This window comes from Macaca nemestrina, chromosome 9, assembly GCF_043159975.1.
Source record: "Macaca nemestrina isolate mMacNem1 chromosome 9, mMacNem.hap1, whole genome shotgun sequence".
Taxonomy (NCBI): domain Eukaryota; kingdom Metazoa; phylum Chordata; class Mammalia; order Primates; family Cercopithecidae; genus Macaca; species Macaca nemestrina.
In genome coordinates, this window is record NC_092133.1 from 41,183,788 (window position 1) to 41,203,483 (window position 19,696).

The following is a 19,696-nucleotide window of genomic DNA, read 5'->3' on the forward strand; positions in this document are numbered from 1 at the left end:
CTAAGGTCAGGGGTTTGAGACCAGCCTGACCAACATGGAGAAACCCCGTCTCTACTAAAACTACAAAATTAGTCAGGTGTGGTGGTGCCTATAATCTCAGCTACTTGAGAGGCTGAGGCAGGAGAATTGCTTGAACCTGGGAGGTGGAGGTTGCAGTGAGCTGAGAGGTTGAACCTGGGAGGTGGAACCTGGGAGGTGGAGGTTGCAGTGAGCTGAGATTGTGCCATTGCACTTCAGCCTGGGCAACAAGAGCAAGACTCCATCTCAAAAAAAAAAAAATATATATATATATATTTCTCTATTCTGCAAGAATTCTCAGGGTCTTTAAGATGTGAATGTACCATGTAAATATCCAGAAGAGGATAAGGCATGATAAATGTCTTAAGTTTATTCAACCCTAGGATCCTTTCTTTCTCATATCCCACACTCTGTGAGGCTGGCATACACAAGAAAAAAATGGATAAACAGCCGGGTGCGGTGGCTCACGCCTGTAATCCCAGCACTTTGAGAGGCCGAAGCGGGCAGATCACCTAAGGTCAGGAACTCGAGACCAGCCTGGCCAACATGGCAAAACCCCATCTCTACTAAAAATACAAAAATTAGCTGGGCGTAGTGGCGGGCACCTGTAATCCCAGCTACTTGGGAGGCTGAGGAAGGAGAATCGCTTAAACCCAGGAGGTGAAGGTTGGTTGCAGTGAGCCAAGATTGTGCCACTGCGCACCAGCCTGGGTAACAGAGTGAGACTCTGTCTCAAAAACAAAACAAACAAACAAAAACCCTCAATGTGTCAAATAAATATATTAAAAAATGGATAACCTATAAGACATACGAAACCATAGTTTTGTTTTAGTTCATCAGCAAATTGAGCTATTATACAAAGCAATCAAGGCAACTGAATTCCTAAAGCTCACAAGTCCTTCCAAAGAGGGACAAGACACACCAGCTGTTTCCTCTTTTGGCAGAGAATGGGAAGAACAGACAATCATCAGAAAACTGGCTAAGAAGAAAACAAATTCTTACCGGCAAAGGATAAGCTAGCAGGGCAGTTTAGAAGTCCTGAGCATGCTGGACACAGAGAAATCCCCATCTGCTTGCCACCTTTCCCACTGGCCTCTACTCGGTGTGCAGGAGAAAGACTGGAAACAGCGCAGTAGGCCTAGGAGACCCTTCCCCCTTGGTGGTACAGCCCTACAGCACCTGCCAAGGTTTTAGGGTGGAGCAGGCATACCTAGAGAAGCCCATTCATGCCTTGAGTCTTGTCTGAGGACAAGGTGGTGCCTGTCTGCCCCTGGGGGAGGGGCAAGAAACACACTCTGATATAAATTAGCGGTCTACTGCTGCCAGGTGAAGGCCAGAAATCTCTCTTGGGCCCCAGACACTCCATCAGTACAAAGTCAGAGTTCAGTAGCTATGGCAGAAAGGGCAGGAAACCTGCCTGTGCTCTAGATCCAGAACTCAGCAGGAAGCAGAGGTTATCACTAGGAAAAGCCCTGAAATGTTATTAAAAAAAAAAAAAAAAAGTTACCACTCCATGAAATTATTCATGTCAATGAAAGGGTCAAATCCAGGTAGACAGGGACAGACTGGCTGGTTGGGAGACTGGGGAGAGATACGAGGACAGTATAATGCGCACCGACGTTAGCAGACCTGGCCCAGGATCCAGGGTACCCCCTAATAGCTACGTGACTTTTGGAATGTTATCCAAAGTCTCCAAGTCTTAGTTTCCTACATGTAAAAAGGGTGAGCCGGGCGCGGTGGCTCACGCCTGTAATCCCAGCACTTTGGGAGGCCGAGGAGGGTAATCACTTGAAGTCAGGCATTCAAGACCAGCCTGGCCAACATGGTGAAACCCCATCTCTACTAAAAATACAAAAGTTAGCTGGGCATGGTGGCAGACGCCTATAATCCCAGCTGCTCGGGAGGCTGAGGCAGGAGAATCGCTTGAACCTAGGAGGTGGAGGTTGCAGTGAGCGGAAATCGTGCCACTGCACTCCAGCCTGGGTGACAGAGCGAGACTCTGCCTCAAAAGAAAAGAAAAGAAAAGAAAAGAAAAGAAAAGAAATCAAAAAGAGGTGAGAGTAGTGGAATCTTCCCCAGAGGAATGCTGGGGAAATTGGAGCCATGTAAAACACGTGGCATAGTGCCCGGCACATTGAAAATAATCAATTGCTTTGATTCCAGCAGTTGTTGGAAACTGATAAGGAGTGGTTGCAAAAGGCACTTTCCTATTTGTAGAGGAAATTAGTTGTTTTTACCTGACAATCATTCAGTTCCTCTTCTTCTGTTAACATCTCCCTAGTTTTCTTCCAGGGAGCCCCTTATCCACAATCAATTTACATGATTCATGTGGCACTGACCCCTGCCCATCCCTACCTTTAGGAGTAGGGACATGATCACATCCTGGCCAACCATCATGTTCCATGTCTGGGCTGTAGCGATAAGTTCAAGGATGAACACACATGTATGCCAAGGCAGCCCAATGAGAGACAGTCCTGAGACTTCTAATGAAACTCTCCTATCTCCTGAAGTTGCTAAGCCTGAAGTTGTGAGGATTGGGAACAACTGTAACTCTCAGGCACTGCTAGTGGGAATGCAACATGGTACAGCCTGAGTAAGTGTTCCCCCCAAAATTCATGTCCACCCTGAACCTAAAAATGTGAACTTACTTGAAAATAGGGTCTTTGCAGATATAATTAGTTAAAATGAGGTCATACTTGATAAGGGTGGGCTGTAAACCCAATGACTAGTGTCGTTAAAAAAAGGAAAAAACACAGAAAGACACAGGAGAGAAGGCCATGTGCAGCTAAAGGCAGAGATTGAGTGACAGTTGCAAACCAAGGAATTCCAAGGTTTGCAGGAGCTACCAGAAGGTGAGAAGAGGAAGGAAGGGTCAGGCTAGTGGCTCATGCCTGTCATCCCAGGGATGGCAGCTGACCATGGCCACAGACCCAGTCCTCCTGCTCTACTGAGCAGGCAGGGGCCCTGCCCCCCTGGGTGCAACTGCAGCCCCTGGACCCGCAGCTGCAGACCTGGGCCTCCTGCTCCACAGAGCAGGCAGGAGCCAGGGACAAGCAGAGGAAGAGGCTTCCAAGTTGGAGGGGTAGTAGCTCCTAGGGTGCAGCTGCAGCTGCCCTCCCAGGCACAGGACCCAGGCATCTCTGCAGCCTGCACCCTCGGGGGCCCAAGAAGGCCCCTCCCACCCATACCTGCAGGCCTGGGGTTGTCTGCTCCCACTGCCTGGCCTCTCTCCTCTCCCAGTGCCTGCTCCAATCTCTGAGCAGCGTGGGGGCTGAGCCCTGGGGTCATGAATGGCAACAGAAGGCAGACAGATTCCTGTGGGGAAGGGAACACATTCCAGTAAGGCCACACCTTCAGGCCAGAGAGGGGGCTGGGTTGCCAGTCCCACAGACCAGAGTGAGGAGTTGTGGTGCCTCCTCCAGGCCACCTATGGCTGCCATGGGCCAATCAGCACATACTTCCTCCCCTCTGAGCCCTGGGCTCAGCAAGAAGAGGGCAGAGGATGGACAGACAATGGGAGGACTAGCTGCAGAGTGGAGCTACCCTCTCTGCTGAGAGCTTCAGAGACCTGCAGAGATGCCCTTAACAACCTGCCTGTGGAGAGGAGCTACCCTCTCCAGGGCCTCCTCTCTGCTGAGAGCTGAACACTCCATAGGACAACCTGCCTGCAGAGGGGAGCTACCCACTGTGGGTCTCCTCTGAGCTGTGCTAACACTAAATAAAGCTCCCCTTTGACGTCTTCACCTTTCACTTGTCTGCGTACCTCATTCTTCCTGGACACAAGAACTCAGGCAAAGGTGCCACCGGCCACAAAGGTTTCCAGGAAGAAAATCGATACCCCAAAGATCCCAGCACTTTGGGAGGCCAAGGCGGGCAGATCACTTAAGGTCAGGAATTTGAGACCAACCTGGCCAATATGGTGAAACACTGTCTCTACTAAAAAGACAAAAATTAGCCGGGCAAGGTGGTGGGCACCTGTAATCCCAGCTACTTGGCAGCCTGAGGCAGGAGTATGGCTGGAACTCGGGAGGCAGAGGCTGCAGTGAGCTGAGTTTGCCCCACTGTGCTCCAGCCTAGGTGACAGAGTGACAGTCTGTCTCAGGAAAAAAAAAAAAAGGAAGGAAGAATTCTCCCCTAGAACTTTCAGAGGGTGTATGGGCCTGCCAACATTTTGAATTTGAACTTCTAGCGTCACAGAACTATGAGGCAATAAAAATTCTGTTGTTTTAAGCCACCAAGACCGTGATAATTCGCTGTGGTGGCTCTACAAAACTGAAAATGTTTGGCAGTTTCTTATTAAACCTTAATTTATCCTATAATTCAGGAATCCCATTCCTAGATACGTACCCAAGAGAAATGAGAACCTATGTTTACACAAATACCTTTATGTTAACTGTTTATAGCTGCTTTATTTGTAATCACCAACAACTGGAAAGAATTCAAATGTTCTTCAAGTAGCAAATAAATAAACAAATTGAGGTATATGCATACAATGGAATACTACTCAGAAACAAAGAAACTATTAATAAGCATATGAACACAGATAAACCTCAAATGCACTGTACTAAGTGAAAAAGAAAAAAAAAATGCATTCAAAAGGCATGACACCACAAACCTACAGCCATTTAATCTTCAGCAAAGTCAACAAAAATAAGCAATGGGGAAAGGACTCCCCTATTCAATAAGTGATGCTGGGATAGCTGGCTATCCATTTGCAGAAGAATGAAACTGGATCCTTCCCTCTTACCATACACAAAAATCAAGTCAAGATGGATTAAAGATTTAAATGTTAGACCTCAAATTATAAGAATCCTAGAAGAAAATCTAGGAAACATCATTCTGAATATCGGCCTTGGGAAAGAATTTATGACTAAGTCCTCAAAAGCAATTACAACAAAAACAAAAATTGACAAATGGAACCTAATTAAACTAAAGAGCCTCTGCACAACAAAAGAAACTATCAACAGAGTAAATAGACAACCTACAGAATGGGAGAGAAAATATTCACAAACTGCATCAGACAAAGGTCTGATATCCAAAATTATAAGAAACTTAAATAATCCAACAGGTAAAAAACAAATAACCACATTAAAAAGTGGACAAAAGACATGAACAGACACTTCTCAAAAGAAGACACACAAGCAGGCAAAAAATGTATGAAAAATGCTCAACATCACTAGTCATCAGAGAAATGCAAATCAAAACCACAGCGAGATACCATCTCACACCAGTCAGAACAGCTATTATTAAAAAGTCAAAAAACATCAGATGCTGGCGAGGCTGTGGAGAAAAGGGAACGCCTATATACCATTGGTGGGAATTGAAATTAGTTCAGCCACTGTGGGAAGCACTTTGGAGAAATCTCAGCTTGAGTTTCCCATCCAGTGTAGGAGACTGACAGGAGGTCACAGTATTGACAATGTGGACAGCTTCAACAGGAACTACTTTTGAGCTATTGTGATAATAAATCAGATTTGTATAGTTTTCTCAAAATAGAAAATAACCTCAAAACATTCATCTGAAGAAATAAGGTCATGAAAAGAGGAAGACAAAGGAGGATGCAAAACTGAGCAGTCACAAACTTGACAAAAATTAAGTACTATATGTGAACAAGAAAAATTGCTCAGTATATCTATCAACCTAACTGTGGGTTACCAAGTAAGAAACGTTCACTAGTACAAACAGATTTTTAGTCTTTTTGTTTATCTAACCTTTTGTAAACCTAAAGTAAACAACGTATTAAGTGCCAATGGTCTCTCCTCTTCGACAGAGACGGTATGTAATTCTTAAGAAAATAAGCTCAGGATCGGGCGTGATGTCACACGCCTGCAATCCCAGAACTTTGGGAGGCTGTGACGGGAGGATGACCTGAGGTCAGGAGATCGAGACCATCCTGGCTAACATGGTGAAACCCTGTCTCTACTAAAAAATACAAAAAAATTAGCGGGGTGTGGTGGCAGGCACCTGTAGTCCCAGCTACTCGGGAGGCTGAGGCAGGAGAATGGCATGAACCTGGGAGGCAGAACTTGTAGTGAGCCAAGATCGCAATACTGCACTCCAGCCTGGGTGACAGAGCAAGACCCCGTCTCAAACACACACACACACACACACACACACACACACACAAATTATCCAGGCATGGTGGCATGTACCTGTGGTCTCAACTACTTGGGAAGCTAGGCATGAAAATCCCTTGAAGCCAGGAGGCGGAGGTTACAGTGAACTGAGATCATGCCACTGCACTCCAGCCTAGGCAACAGAGTGAGACTCCATTTAAAAAAAAAATTAAAATAAAAAAAAGAAAGTACAGAAATAAACCCATATGTCTATAGTTAATTGATCTTCAACAGGGTGCTAAAACCATTCAGTGGGAAAAGCATAATCTCTATAAGTGGTACTAGGACAATTGGATATCGGCTTGCAAAACAATGAAGCTTTGGCTGGGCATGATGGCTCACGCCTATAATCCCAGCACTTTGTGAGGCCAAGGTGGGTGGATCACTTGAGGTCAGGGGTTCAAGACCAGCCTGGCCAACATGATGAAACCTGTATCTACTAAAAATACAAAAATTTGCCAGGCCTGGTGGCAGACGCCTGTAATCCCAGCTACTTGGGAGGCTGAGGCAGGCGAATCGCTTGAACCCAGAAGGCCAAGGTTGGAGTGAGCCGAGATCGCACTACTGTACTCCAGCCTGGGCAATAGAGTGAGACTCTGTCTCAAAAAAAAAAAAAAATTAAAACAAAAAGAATGAAGCTGCCTCATACTATATCCAAAAAGTAACTCAAAATGAATCAACAACTCAAATATAAGAGCTAAAATAATAAATCTATTTGAAGAAACCATAGGAGTAAATCTTTATGACCTTGGATTTGACAACTGATTCTTAACTGTGACATCAAAAGCTTGAGCAATGAAAGAAAAATTGAGAAATGGAACTTCATCAAAATTAAAGATTTCTATATAAAAAAGGACATTATCAAAAAAGTGAGGCCGGGCGCGGTGGCTCAAGCCTGTAATCCCAGCACTTTGGGAGGCCGAGACGGGTGGATCACGAGGTCAGGAGATCGAGACCATCCTGGCTAACACAGTGAAACCCCGTCTCTACTAAAAAATACAAAAAAACTAGCCGGGCGAGGTGGCGGGCGCCTGTAGTCCCAGCTACTCGGGAGGCTGAGGCAGGAGAATGGCCTGAACCCGGGAGGCGGAGCTTGCAGTGAGCTGAGATCCGGCCACTGCACTCCAGCAAGGGGGACAGAGTGAGACTCCGTCTCAAAAAAAAAAAAAAAGTGAAAGAATGGTTATCAATAATTTATTGTATATTTCAAAGTAGCTAGAAGATGTGGAATGTTCTCAACAAAAAGAAATGATAAATGTTTGAGGTGATGGATATTCCACTTACCCTGATTTGATCATTACACATTGTATGCATGTATCAAAATATTACACTTACCCTCTAAATAAGTACAATTGTTATGTATCAATTTTTAAAAAATGAAAAGACAACCTACAGAATGGGGAAAAAATATTTGCAAATCATATATCTGATAATGGTTCAGTATCCAGAATATGTAACAAACTCCTACAACTCAACAACAAAAAAGACAAACAACACAATTTTTAAATGAGTAAAAAATTTGAAAAGACATTTCTCCAAAGAAGGTATACAGGCTGATCTGAAGATAGTGAGTTATCTCAGTTGATTGTTCAGAGTCAGTTATAGATCGAACTCCTTGTTCTACTCTTTCCCCCTTCTCACTACTGCACTTGGCTACTCAAAAATAAAAAATAAAAAAGCAAAGAAGGTATACAAATGCAAATAGGCATATAAAAGGTGCCCAACATCATTAGTCATTAGAGAAATGCAAATCAAAACCACAAAGATATACCACTTCATACCCATGAGGTTGGCTATAATTTTTCTATAAAAGGAAAACAACAAGTATTGGTAAGGACGGAGAAACTGGAATCCTCAAACATTGCTGGTAGGAATGTAAAATGGCGCAGTGATGATGGAAAATGATTTAGAATTTCCTCAAAAAGTTAAATATACAATTGCCATATGGCCCAGCAATTTCACTCCTAGGCATATACCCCAAGTAACTGAAAACAGATACTCAAATAAGTACTTGGACACACAGGTTCATAGCAGCACTACTCACAATTGCCAAAATGTGGGAACAACCCAAAAGTCCATCAACTAACAAATGGATAAATAAACTGTGTTTTATTTATACAATGAAATATTGTCCAGCCATAAGAAAGAATGAAGTACCGATACATGCTACAACGTGCATGAACCTCAAACACATTATGCTAATGTTTTATAAATAAGACATGAAAGATCACATATTGTATTATTCCATTTGTGTGAAATGCTTAGAATAAGTAAACCCATCCAGAAAGCAGATTGGTGGTTGCCAGAAAATGGGGAGAAGAGAGAATGGGGAGTGACTGCTTAATGGATGCAGAGTTTTATTTTGGAAAGATGATAATGTTTTGAAACAGGCCGGGCATGGTGGCTCCTGCCTGTAATCCCTGAACTTTGGGAGGCCGAGGCAGGTGGATCACCTGAGGTCAGGAGTTCGAGACCATCCTGGCCAACATGGTGAAACCCCATCTCTACCAAAAATACAAAACCTTAGCCAGGTGTGGTGGCACGCGCCTGTAATCCCAGCTACTCAGGAGGCTAAGGCAGGAGAATCGCTTGAACCCAGCGGGTGGAGGTTGCAGTCAGCCGAGATCATGCCACTGCCCTCCAGCCTGGGCACCAAAAGCTAAATCAAAAAAAAAAAGGAAAAGAAAATGTTTTGGAACAAATAAAGATGGTGTTTGTACAACATTTTGAATGTACTAAATGCCACTGAATTGTTCACTTTAAAATGGCTAATTTTATGTAATATTTCACCTCAATAAACTTGAAAATTTTTAATGAGTATGTATTAAAGAAAGTATTTAACTTTACTGAGGACATTCATAAAGATTTGAAAAAAAATGCAAAAAATATAAGTCTCCAGTAAGTGTTAGCTATTGTTTTCATCTAAAGACTTTTTCTAATACACCACTGGAGTAGTATACTATAATTTAAAATAGAAATGGACTAGCAGGCAGGGCACTTGCTCCTCCGTGTCAGAGGATTCAGCCAATGATACACATAAAGCTTCCTACGTTCTCTTTCTTGAGTTCAGTGCTCTGTAGGTTCTGATAGCACTTTCATCTGCAGTGCAAGAGTCATGAACAGAAGGCCAGGCACGATAGCTCACACCTGTAATCCCAGCACTCTAGGAGGCTGAGGTGGGTGGATCACCTGAGATCAAGAGTTTGAGACCAGCCTGACCAATATGGTGAAACTGCATCTCTACTGAAAATACAAAAATTAGCCGGGCGTGGTGGCGGGCGCCTGTAATCCCAGCTACTCGGGAGGCTGAGACAGGAGAATCACTTGAACCCGGGAGACGGAGTTTGCAGTGAGCCAAGATCGTGCCACTGAACTCCAGCCTGGGCAACAGAGACAGGCTCAGTCTCACCAAAAAAAAAAAAAAAAAAAAAAAGTCATAAACAGGAAAACCCAGATATGGCAGACTCTGAAGAGAATCTGATGAGAAGGCTAGCTATTGTTTGTTTTAAAAGCCAGCTCACACCTTTGAAGCAGAAAGCTGATTATATGTAAGAATGAACAGAAGCTCTCATCCTTCTGCTACAGAAAGCAAATTCTAGTCCGTAAGCCCAGCCACACAAAATACAAAAACAAAATTGAAAGAACATAGCAATTAGTCCAGAAACCAAGGTGTTTTTAGACATTTAATCCAGGAAAAGGGCAAAAAGGAATGATTATTGCATGAATGAAACAGTTAGGTATTTGGGGGTAATTTTTTATTTTAGTTCCTTACCTGATATTGTTGAGCAAAATGAATTTCAGGTAGATTAAGCATTAAATGTAAAATAATGAGGGGTTGGGGAGAGAAGGAAGAGTTTTAGGGGGAGGGGTTTTGTTTAATGTATGTGGATGTCCATTTGCTTTCTGAATGAGGGAATCTTTCTAAGCTTACGAGAAAAGAAAGAAATAATAAAAGAGATTGTTACATTTGACTACACAGAAATTTTCCGTTTTCCTAAACATCTTCTTAAATAACTGAGAAACATTTTTGCAATAAATAAGGCAAAAAGTTTATATCTTCCAACATAAAGAATTCAAATAAATCAGCTGGACATGGTGGCTTCCACCTGGAATCTCAGCACTTTGGGAAGCAGAGGCGGGCGGATCACCTGAGGTCGGGAGTTTGAGACCAGCCTGACCTAAATGGTGAAACCCCGTCTCTACTAAAAATGCAAAAAATTAGCCGGGCATGGGGGTGCGCACCTGTAGTTCCAGCTACTCGGGAGACTGAGGCAGGAGAATTGGTTGAACCTGGGAGGCGGAGGTTGCAGTGAGCCGAGATGGCACCACTGCACTCCAGCCTGGGCAACAGAGTGAACTGTCTCAAAAAATAAAAAAATAAAAACTTCAAATAAATCCACAAAAAGGACTAAGACATGAAAGACATTATACTAAAGAAGATAAAGAAATAAAAGGTTAGCTTATATACATTTTTTTAATTTTTGAGACAGAGTCTCACTCTGTCACCCAGGCTGGAGTGCAGTGGCGTGATTTCGGCTCACTGCAACCGCCACCTCCCGGGTTCAAGTGATTCTCCTCCCTCAGCCTCCGGAAGTAGTTGGGACTACAGCTACGTGCCACCACACCCGGCTAATTTTTTGTATTTTTAGTAGAGATAGGGTTTCACTGTGTTAGCCAGGATGGTCTCGATCTCCTGACCTCATGATCCTCCCGCCTCAGCCTCCCAAAGTGCTGGGATTACAGGCGTGAGCCACCGCGCCCAGCCAGAATATTTTTAAAATTCACCTTTGGGAATAATGAAATAAATGAAACATAAAACTAAAATACAGCATACTATTCTTCTCCTAAATAATTAAGATTAGAAAAACAGCACTTACATTGGTGAAGATATAGAGAAATAATCCTTGTTCTCCACTGATATAAATTGATAGAACTTTCCCAGGAAGTAATTTCACAGTATTTATCAAATATTCATCCCTTTGCCTCAATGATTCATTTTCTACGAATATACTCTAGAAGGAATTAAACTGAAATGGAGGGAAAACATTCTCATTTTAGAAGATTTTATAATAACAAAACAACATTAACCCAACAAGAGAATTAAGAAACCATGCCATCTCTACCTAATAATATATTATGTGCCCAAAGGGTAGCTCATGCTTGTAATCCCAAGCACTTTGGGAGGCTGAGGCAGGAGGATTGCTTAAGGCTGGGAGTTCAAGACCAGCCTGGATAACATAGAGATCTTACCTCTATAAAAAATTTTTTAAGGCCGGGCGCCTTAAAAAAAGGTGGCTCAAGCCTGTAATCCCAGCACTTTGGGAGGCCGAGACGGGCGGATCATGAGGTCAGGAGATCGAGACCATCCTGGCTAACACGGTGAAACCCCGTCTCTACTAAAAAATACAAAAAACTAGCCGGGCGAGGTGGCAGGTGCCTGTAGTCCCAGCTACTCGGGAGGCTGAGGCAGGAGAATGGCGTGAACCCGGGAGGCGGAGCTTGCAGTGAGCTGAGATCCGGCCACTGCACTCCAGTCTGGACCACAAAGCGAGACTCCGTCTCAAAAAAAAAAAAAAAAAATTTTTAAATTAGCCAAGTGTGGTAGTATGCACCTATAGTCCCAGCTACTTGCGGGCCCGAGGTGGAAGGATCCCTTGTGCCCAAGAGTTGGAGGCTGCAGTGAGCTATGATTATGCCACTGTACTTCAGCCTGGGTGACAGAGCGAGACCTTGCCTCTAAAAATATGTATACATATACTTTTATACATGTAAATATAGATATACATATACACATAATGCAAACCTTGCCCAAGGTGGAGTTACCTGGAGGAAACCAGGGGAGATGGGCAGATTCACAGCCTCAATGCTAAAGGAAGGAAATGTCAAGGGAGAGATGACAGTCCTGGGTGTGGGATGCCAGATAATGCCATCTGTTGGAGACACTTTTATCGTTATTTCAACCACACTGTGTGGGAGGTGAAGTGGGCATTGACCCCAGAATGGAAATGAGGAGAGAAGAGGGCATTTGTGGGGACATGCTCTAAAAGGAGGTCCACTTCGTTTCTTATTTATGACTTTGGAATGCCCATGTGTTATTAAATATTTTGCTATGGGTTGTTTGGCAAAAGTTTTGCAAGACAAACTCAAGAACTTAAACAGCATGAAATTATTATATAGCAAGCAAAATTATAATTATGCTTAGGATAAAAATAGGTTCATCCTTGAATATTGGAAATTAAAAGGATGTTTTTTCTGGTCTTCAAAGTCATCCTACTGTGCCTTATGCAAATTTATATCCCCAGGGCTTCTCATACCACTTGCCACATAGTAGGTGCTCAATAAATATTTTCTGAATGAATACTTGAATAATCTGATAGAAAAATTATAATCAACATTAGAGTTTACTTCAATACCCTATTATTTGTTTGAAAATATATGGACAGCTGGGAAACACTTCCCTAGGGTGAGCTTTTATAGGCTTTGATAGAGACTGAGCCTTGATTCAACCTTAGAACTGACCTTAAGTATAAGACAAGTCCTGCTCAGGGAGTGAACACCAGAAGGCTGGTGAAATAAAAGATTCTTCACTCCCCTCAACACCTAAAACACATAGCCACTGAAGTTTAGGGGATGAATATGTTGCTTAGAAAGATATAGAACAGAAAAACATAGCGTCTTAGTGTTAAGTGCAACATTAAAGATGACCTAGGCTGGGTGCAATGGCTCACGCCTATAATCCTAGCACTTTGGGAGGCCAAGGGGAGTGGATCACCTGAGGTCAGGAATTTGAGACCAGCCTGGCCAACATGGTGAAACCTCATCTCTCCTAAAAAATACAAATATTAGACAGGATGGTGGTGTGTGCCTGTAATCCCAGCTACTCTGGAGGCTGAGGCAGGAGAATCTCTTGAACCCGGGAGGCAGAGGTTGCAGTGAGCAAAGATTGCGCCACTACACTCCAGCCTGGGTGACAGAGTGAGACTCCATTTCAAATAAAAAAAAAAAAAAAAAAAAAAAAGATGACCTGGTTGAAGCGCCTCATTTTATGATGAGGAAACAGAGAGGTAAGTGACATGTCCAAAGTCACATTGCTACTTAACAGCAAATCTAGGCATAAAATCCAGCACACCATCCCATAGCAGCTTTATAATCATAAACATCAAAGCAACAGAAAATGAAAGTGGAATAGAATGCAAACTAAATTCCTAAAACTACTGAAATAAAATACTGTAACTACAGGGAGACCTATGTCCAGAATTAAAATAAAGTTGTCTTTAGAAAATTTTTTTTTTTCTTTTTGGAGACGGATTCTTGCTTTGTTGCCCAGGCTGGAGTGCAGTGGCATGATCTCAGTTCACTGCAACCTCTGCCTCCCAGGTTCAAGCAATTCTCCTGCCTCAGCCTCCCGAGTAGCTGGGATTACAGGTACCCGCCACCACGCCTGATTAATTTTTTAGAGTTTTTGTTGTCGTTGTTGTTGTTTTTTGGTACTTTTAGTAGAGATGGGTGTCACCATGTTGCCCAGGCTGGTCTCGAACTCCTGACCACAAGTGATCCAATCGCTTCAGCCTCCCAAAGTGCTGCGATCACAAGCGTGAGCAACCGCACCCAACCTAGGTGATTTTTCATTTAACCCACATGAGTGGGAAAAATAAGTGGTATTTTGGTTACTGACATTCCCAGCCCTTCTGATATGTGAAAGGTTGCAGTAATTTGTTTCTTGACAGTCTAATGCTCCTGGTCTTTCTGCTGTCTTTCTTTCTCTACACCTAGGAGTCCTGGAGTCCAGTAAAATGTGAGCAGTGTCATTTTCAAATGTAAATTTTATGGTACAGTTTTTATATTTAGATGCATTATTTAAACTAACATGAAAATTCATACAATGGACCACTATGCAGCAGTGAGGATGAACAAACAACATCACACCATAACATGGATGAATTTTACCAGCAAAAAACTAAAGGAATGGGCAGCCGGGCATGGTGGCTCACTGCTGTAATCCCAGCACTTTGGGAGGCCGAGGCGGGTAGACCACTTGAGGTCAGGACTTCGAGACCAGTCTGCCCAACATGGTGAAACCCCATCTCTACTAAAAATACAAAAATTTGCCAGGTGTGATGGCAGATACCTGTAATCCCAGCTACTCAGGAGGCTGAGACAGGAGAATTGCTTGAACCTGGGAGGCAAGGTTGCAGTGAGCCGAGATCACGCCACTGCACTCCAGCCTGGGTGACAGAGCAAGACTCTGTCTCCAAAAAAAAAAAAAAAACAAAAACAAAAACCAAAACCTAAAAATTAAAGGAATGGGAGATAAAAGAGAAAATACTGTGGGATTTTACTTTCATAAAGTTCAAAAATTGGCAAATGAATCTATGCCATTTGGAATCAGGTTAGTGGAGTCCCTTGGAGTGGGGTTGGGGATAGTGACCTAGAGGGGGCATAAAGAGAGCTCCTTGGGATCTGGTAATGTTCTATTTCAAGATATAGATTCCAGTTACATAGTGTAGTCATGTTGTAAGCTGTACACCTATGATTTGTGAGCTTTTAAAATATATATATTATATTTTAATAAGTAGTTTCTTGAAAAAAATTGACAATCCATATCTCTTGACAAATTTTACTTGTAAAAAAACTATCTTGTAAACATGCTTTAAAATACATTTGAAAAGTAAAACAAATACGAAATGTAAATATATGCAAAATGTAAATATATTTTAGTGCTCCATGTTGATACAGGATGGATAATACTGAATAATGGCTAAGATTCAGAACAATATATACCAGAAACTGCACACATAAATTCCCTGGTCACCATTAACATTGTGTTTTTCTTAATGCCTGAAATAACTTCTAAACAAGGGGCAGCTGCCTCAGGCAAAATGGTACTTAGGTGATTTTAAAGACCTTAATGAGATCAGGTAATTGCTTGGTGAAGCTAAAAATTTTACCTTCAATTAACTGATCAACAGCACCATATATCATCATAACTTCTCACTCCTTTCCACCTCCGTACTGTCAAGTCATTTCCTCTAGACGTCTGAACCTGCACTCAGGGTCCATTTTTTAAACACTTATTGAATTAGTCTGGTCTAATCTACAATTAATGGAAAGTCTGTAGTAATGCAGATTCCATAAGCAGCTAAGGAAAGTAAAAACTTTGAAAGAGCATGTGAAGCAAACACTTTCTGTTCCTTCTACACTTGTTTCTTTGCAATTCATGAAATACTTTCAGAAATAATTTTAAAACATTTGGATTTCCTGCTTCCATTTTCTGAATAGATGATGCTGATAAAAATAGTAGTGATCACAGCCCATCCCAAATAGTGTCATTTTTTTTTTCCAGGAAACTGGGTATATTTTAAATAAAACTCTTGATTGAAATTGAGAAGTGTGAACTGGAAATTGAATGAAATTGCCAAGTCTGAAAGGGAAAAATGGCTAATAAAACCACAGAAGCATTTCCTCTTCAAATTTATGCTGGTAAAAAGATGGGAGAGAACATTTTCTTTTAGAGCTTGTTTAGGCTTAAATAGACCTAAATATGTCCTCCCCTCACCTGTGGCCCAAGTTGGCACCTGGCAAGTGTCTCTGTAGCACTTACAGCCCCTACCCACTATGCTTTCTGCTGTGCTCCCAAAGCCATTCAGGCAAGCTGTGTTTCTGGTGGCCAAAGAATAGAAAGTATAGTGAGAGTGCAGGGCTTGGGGAGGGAGAGAAACGGCTCTCCTTTCCTTCAGGGAGGGCACATGGCTTTCACTTTCATTCTGTAATACGATATTTATTAAAAGTTTACTGTAGGCCAAACACAGTGCTGGATGCTGGGGACACAAATAGTAAGCCATCACATTGCCATGTTCAGAGTCCCTTGTGGAACATGCCTCAATGGGCCAGATGAGAGGCAAACTTTTATATATATGGATATTTTATATATATGGACATTTAAAATATATATATATATATATATATTTTTTTTTTTTTTTTTTGAGATGAAGTCTCATTTTGTCTCCAGGCTGGAGTGCAGTGACCCCATCTCAGCTCACTGCAACCTCTGCCTCCTGGGTTCAAGTGATTCTCCTGCCTCAGCCTCCCAAGTAGCTGGGATTACAGGAGTGCACCACCAATGCCCGGCTAATTTTTGTATTTTTAGTGGAGATGAGATTTCACCATGTTGGTCAGGATGGTCTTGATCTCTTGATCTCATGATCTGCCCGACTCGGCCTCCCAAAGTGCTGGGATTACAGGCGTGAGCCACCACGCCTGGCCAACTTTTTTTTTTTTTTAAACACTTTGAAAGATATAAAGTATATCTTATAATGCTCATTTCCCCAGAAAACTGAGGGGAAAATGGTACTTCACCCAGCTTATTAGTTTCCTAATGTAATAGAATAATATGTTACATACACAGAAATTGCTTATCCCCTATACTGTATCATAATCCCTTCCAGATGTAATGCTAGACTTGAATCAAGGCAAAAGATTAAATAAGATGAGAAAAAAAAAGCCTCAACTCTCTTCTTATAGCTAGAATTAGACTTGATTTGATACCTTCTCAAGAATGCAACAGATTCAATGAGGAATTTCTCATTACAACATTGACCAGTATGGTAATTGAGGTTTTGGGCTTAACTTCTCAGTGACAATTTCCTTATCTGGAAAATGGGGTTGATAACAGCCTCTACCTCATACAGTCGTTGATGATTAAATGATATAGGCTGGGCGCGGTGGCTCAAGCCTGTAATCCCAGCACTTTGGGAGGCCGAGACGGGCGGATCACGAGGTCAGGAGATCGAGACCATCCTGGCTAACACAGTGAAACCCCGTCTCTACTAAAAATACAAAAACTTAGCCGGGCGAGGTGGCCGGCGCCTGTAGTCCCAGCTACTCGGGAGGCTGAGGCAGGAGAATGGCGTGAACCCGGGAGGCGGAGCTTGCAGTGAGCTGAGATCCGGCCACTGCACTCCAGCCTGGGTGACAGAGCGAGACTCCGTCTCAAAAAAAAAAAAAATAAATAAATAAATGATATAAAGCAGGTGAAAGACTTACATAATATTTAGCAGCACATAGTACACGCTCAGTAATTCATTAATGTAACGTATGTTTAACAAGCACCTAATAGGTCAGGCTGAAGATACATAGCAGTGAACAAAACAGACAAAAATCCCTACCCTCATGATGTTCATATGTCAATGAGGACAAATAATAAATAAGGCAGTAAAAATATTATATCCAATTGCATTAAGTGAAATAGAGAAAATTAAATTGTTTTTGGGGATAGGAAGAGGAGGTTGGCACGTAGAAAGGTGGCAAGGGAAGGCCATGTCTGAAGTAGAGGAGGGAGCAAGCCATGAGGCTATATTTGGGGAGAAGAGAGTTCCAGAGAGAGGAAAGTGCCAATGCAAAAACAAAGAGACCTTTGTGGTGCGTAGAAAGAACATAGGTCCACGATCCCTCATTCAAAATTCTCAAATCCAAAATCTCTGGAGTCCAGTCATGCATACTCCCTGCCCTCTTTCACCTCCAGGCCTGTGTACAGGATCGTCCTTCTCCGTGGAACAGCCTTCCTTTTCCTTTTCTCTGGTTGGGAGTCCCTGGCGGACTCTGCCACAGCATCTGCTGTCCACCCCTTATTGCAGCATCTCTCTGTGTCAGCTCCGTTACACTCTAGTGCTACTGAGTGCCTGGACCCTAGAGACACAGGGATTATTACTCTTCTATTTATGTTATTTTTTTTTAATTATTTTTTGAGATGGAGTCCCGCTTTGTCACCCAGGCTGGAGTGCAGTGGCTCACTGCAACCTCCACCTCCCAGGTTCAAGTGATTCTCCTGCCTCAGCCTCCTGAGTAGCTGGGATTACAGGCACCTGCCACCACACCGTGCCAATTTTTGTATTTGTTTTAACAGAGGCGGGGTTTCACCATGTTGGCCAGGCTGGTCTTGAACTCCTGACCTCAAATCATCTGCCTGCCTCCGCCTCCCAAAGTGCTGGGATCACAGGCATGAGCCACCGTGCCCGGCCTATGTTATTATTATTGCTTGTTTTGTTTTGTTTAAAAAAAAAAAATCCCTGGTGGGATGGGAGCAACGCATTAGGACTCCAGCAACATTTCCCTCAAACAGGATTCTCACCTCAGCTAAAAGTTGAACATTTCTAGAAATGTAAAGAAAATCTTGGCCCCAATAGTGACATCCAAAGAGCGGAGATTAGTCATTTTCTATTCTAAATGGGGAAGTAAACTGAATGAAGATGAGGAATCCTAAAAGGGAAGGGGGAAAAAAAGAGAAAGGGAATGAATAAGATGAGGAAGGAAAAGTGGGGAGCAGAAGGATGGAAGGGCATGAACCATGAAAGAAAAACATAAACAAGGTTATGAGCATGTCTTACTGCAAGCGTCTGCGAGCATCAGGGGAGGGATCCTCTACTGTTAACTGTTTCCCATACTTGTTCATCTATGAAGTTGTCTTCAGAGAGAATGAGATTTTTGAATACTTACGGTTTTTCAAGGACACCAAACTCACCTTCCAAAATAAAAAGGAGTCTAAGGAATGCTTAGAAAATATGTTTTAAACAAATGTTTTTAAAGTGGGAAGCGGCCTCATTGGCTTTCATGTGGAAAGTCGCCTGATACTGGCAGTGACTTTTTTTTTTTTTTTTCAGTAGCGACGCAGGAAAGTGTTCGGCTGCTCGCGGCGACGGCCGGATGCTCCAAAGTCAAGATCCTCCGCAGACAGGAAATGCCTCTGCCAGCTCCAAGGTCCCTTCGCCGCAGCCCTCCAGAGAGATTTGTGTACATCCGACTGAATAGGTTTCCCGCCTGCAACTGCGAACCCAAGAGCTATCTCAGAAGAAGGGAATCACTCGGGCTGTCTAGCTTTTCTGACTGACACTCGGGGCCCACGGCGGGCCAGGGACGGACGCTTTCCGCTCTAGGAACTGAGGGACGTAGGCAGAGGATGCCGGTGTCCCCCGGGGCTCCGGCCAGCAAGAGAAGGGTAGGGGGTTCCATCTCCCCTGCTGCGAGCCATGCTTGTATCCATAACGGGGTGATTCTGGTTTTCCTACAGCCACATGTGAAGGGGTAACTGCTCTTCTGTAGACCTGGGGTCTCAGATCTTTGGGTGAGTGGGATGAGTCTCCAAAGTGCTTCTTATCTGGAGTTATCAGCAATACCAAAAAATACATATCAAGGGACAAAATTAGATTAGACATATACAGAGCCCAACTGGGACTTCCTAAAACTTCTATGGACTGAAAAATAAATGTCAGTCCAACCTGATTATTTTGACCACAAAATACTGAACTAATCATTTCTTTTTTTTCTTTTTTTCTTTTTTCTTTTTTTTTCTTTTTTTGAGACAGAGGCTCACGCTATCACCCAGGCTGGAGTGCAGTGGCATGATCTCAGCTCGCTGCAACCTCTGCCTCCTGGGTTCAAGCCATTCTCCTGCCTCAGCCTACCGAGTAGCTGGGATTACAGGTGCGTGCCACCATGCCCAGCTAATTTTGTAGTTTTAGTAGAGACAGAGTTTCACCATGTTGGCCAGGCTTGTCCCAAACTCCTGA

General features: G+C 43.0%; 1 long non-coding RNA gene across 4 annotated transcripts in view; it reads right to left on the reverse strand.

The window, feature by feature from the left end:
- Positions 1–19,049, reverse strand: part of LOC105480229 (uncharacterized) — a 62,895-nt gene extending 43,846 nt beyond the window's left edge. The window contains exons 1-2 of one of the 4 annotated variants that reach the window (XR_011607738.1): positions 18,652–19,049; positions 11,012–11,161 (exon numbers count right to left, since the gene is read on the reverse strand). This is a non-coding gene — a long non-coding RNA (uncharacterized lncRNA). The remainder of the gene's footprint in view (positions 1–11,011; positions 11,162–18,651) is intronic. The other 3 variants (XR_986350.2, XR_011607736.1, XR_011607737.1) reach the window with 3 other exon arrangements.
- Between the last annotated feature and the right edge of the window lie 647 nt (positions 19,050–19,696).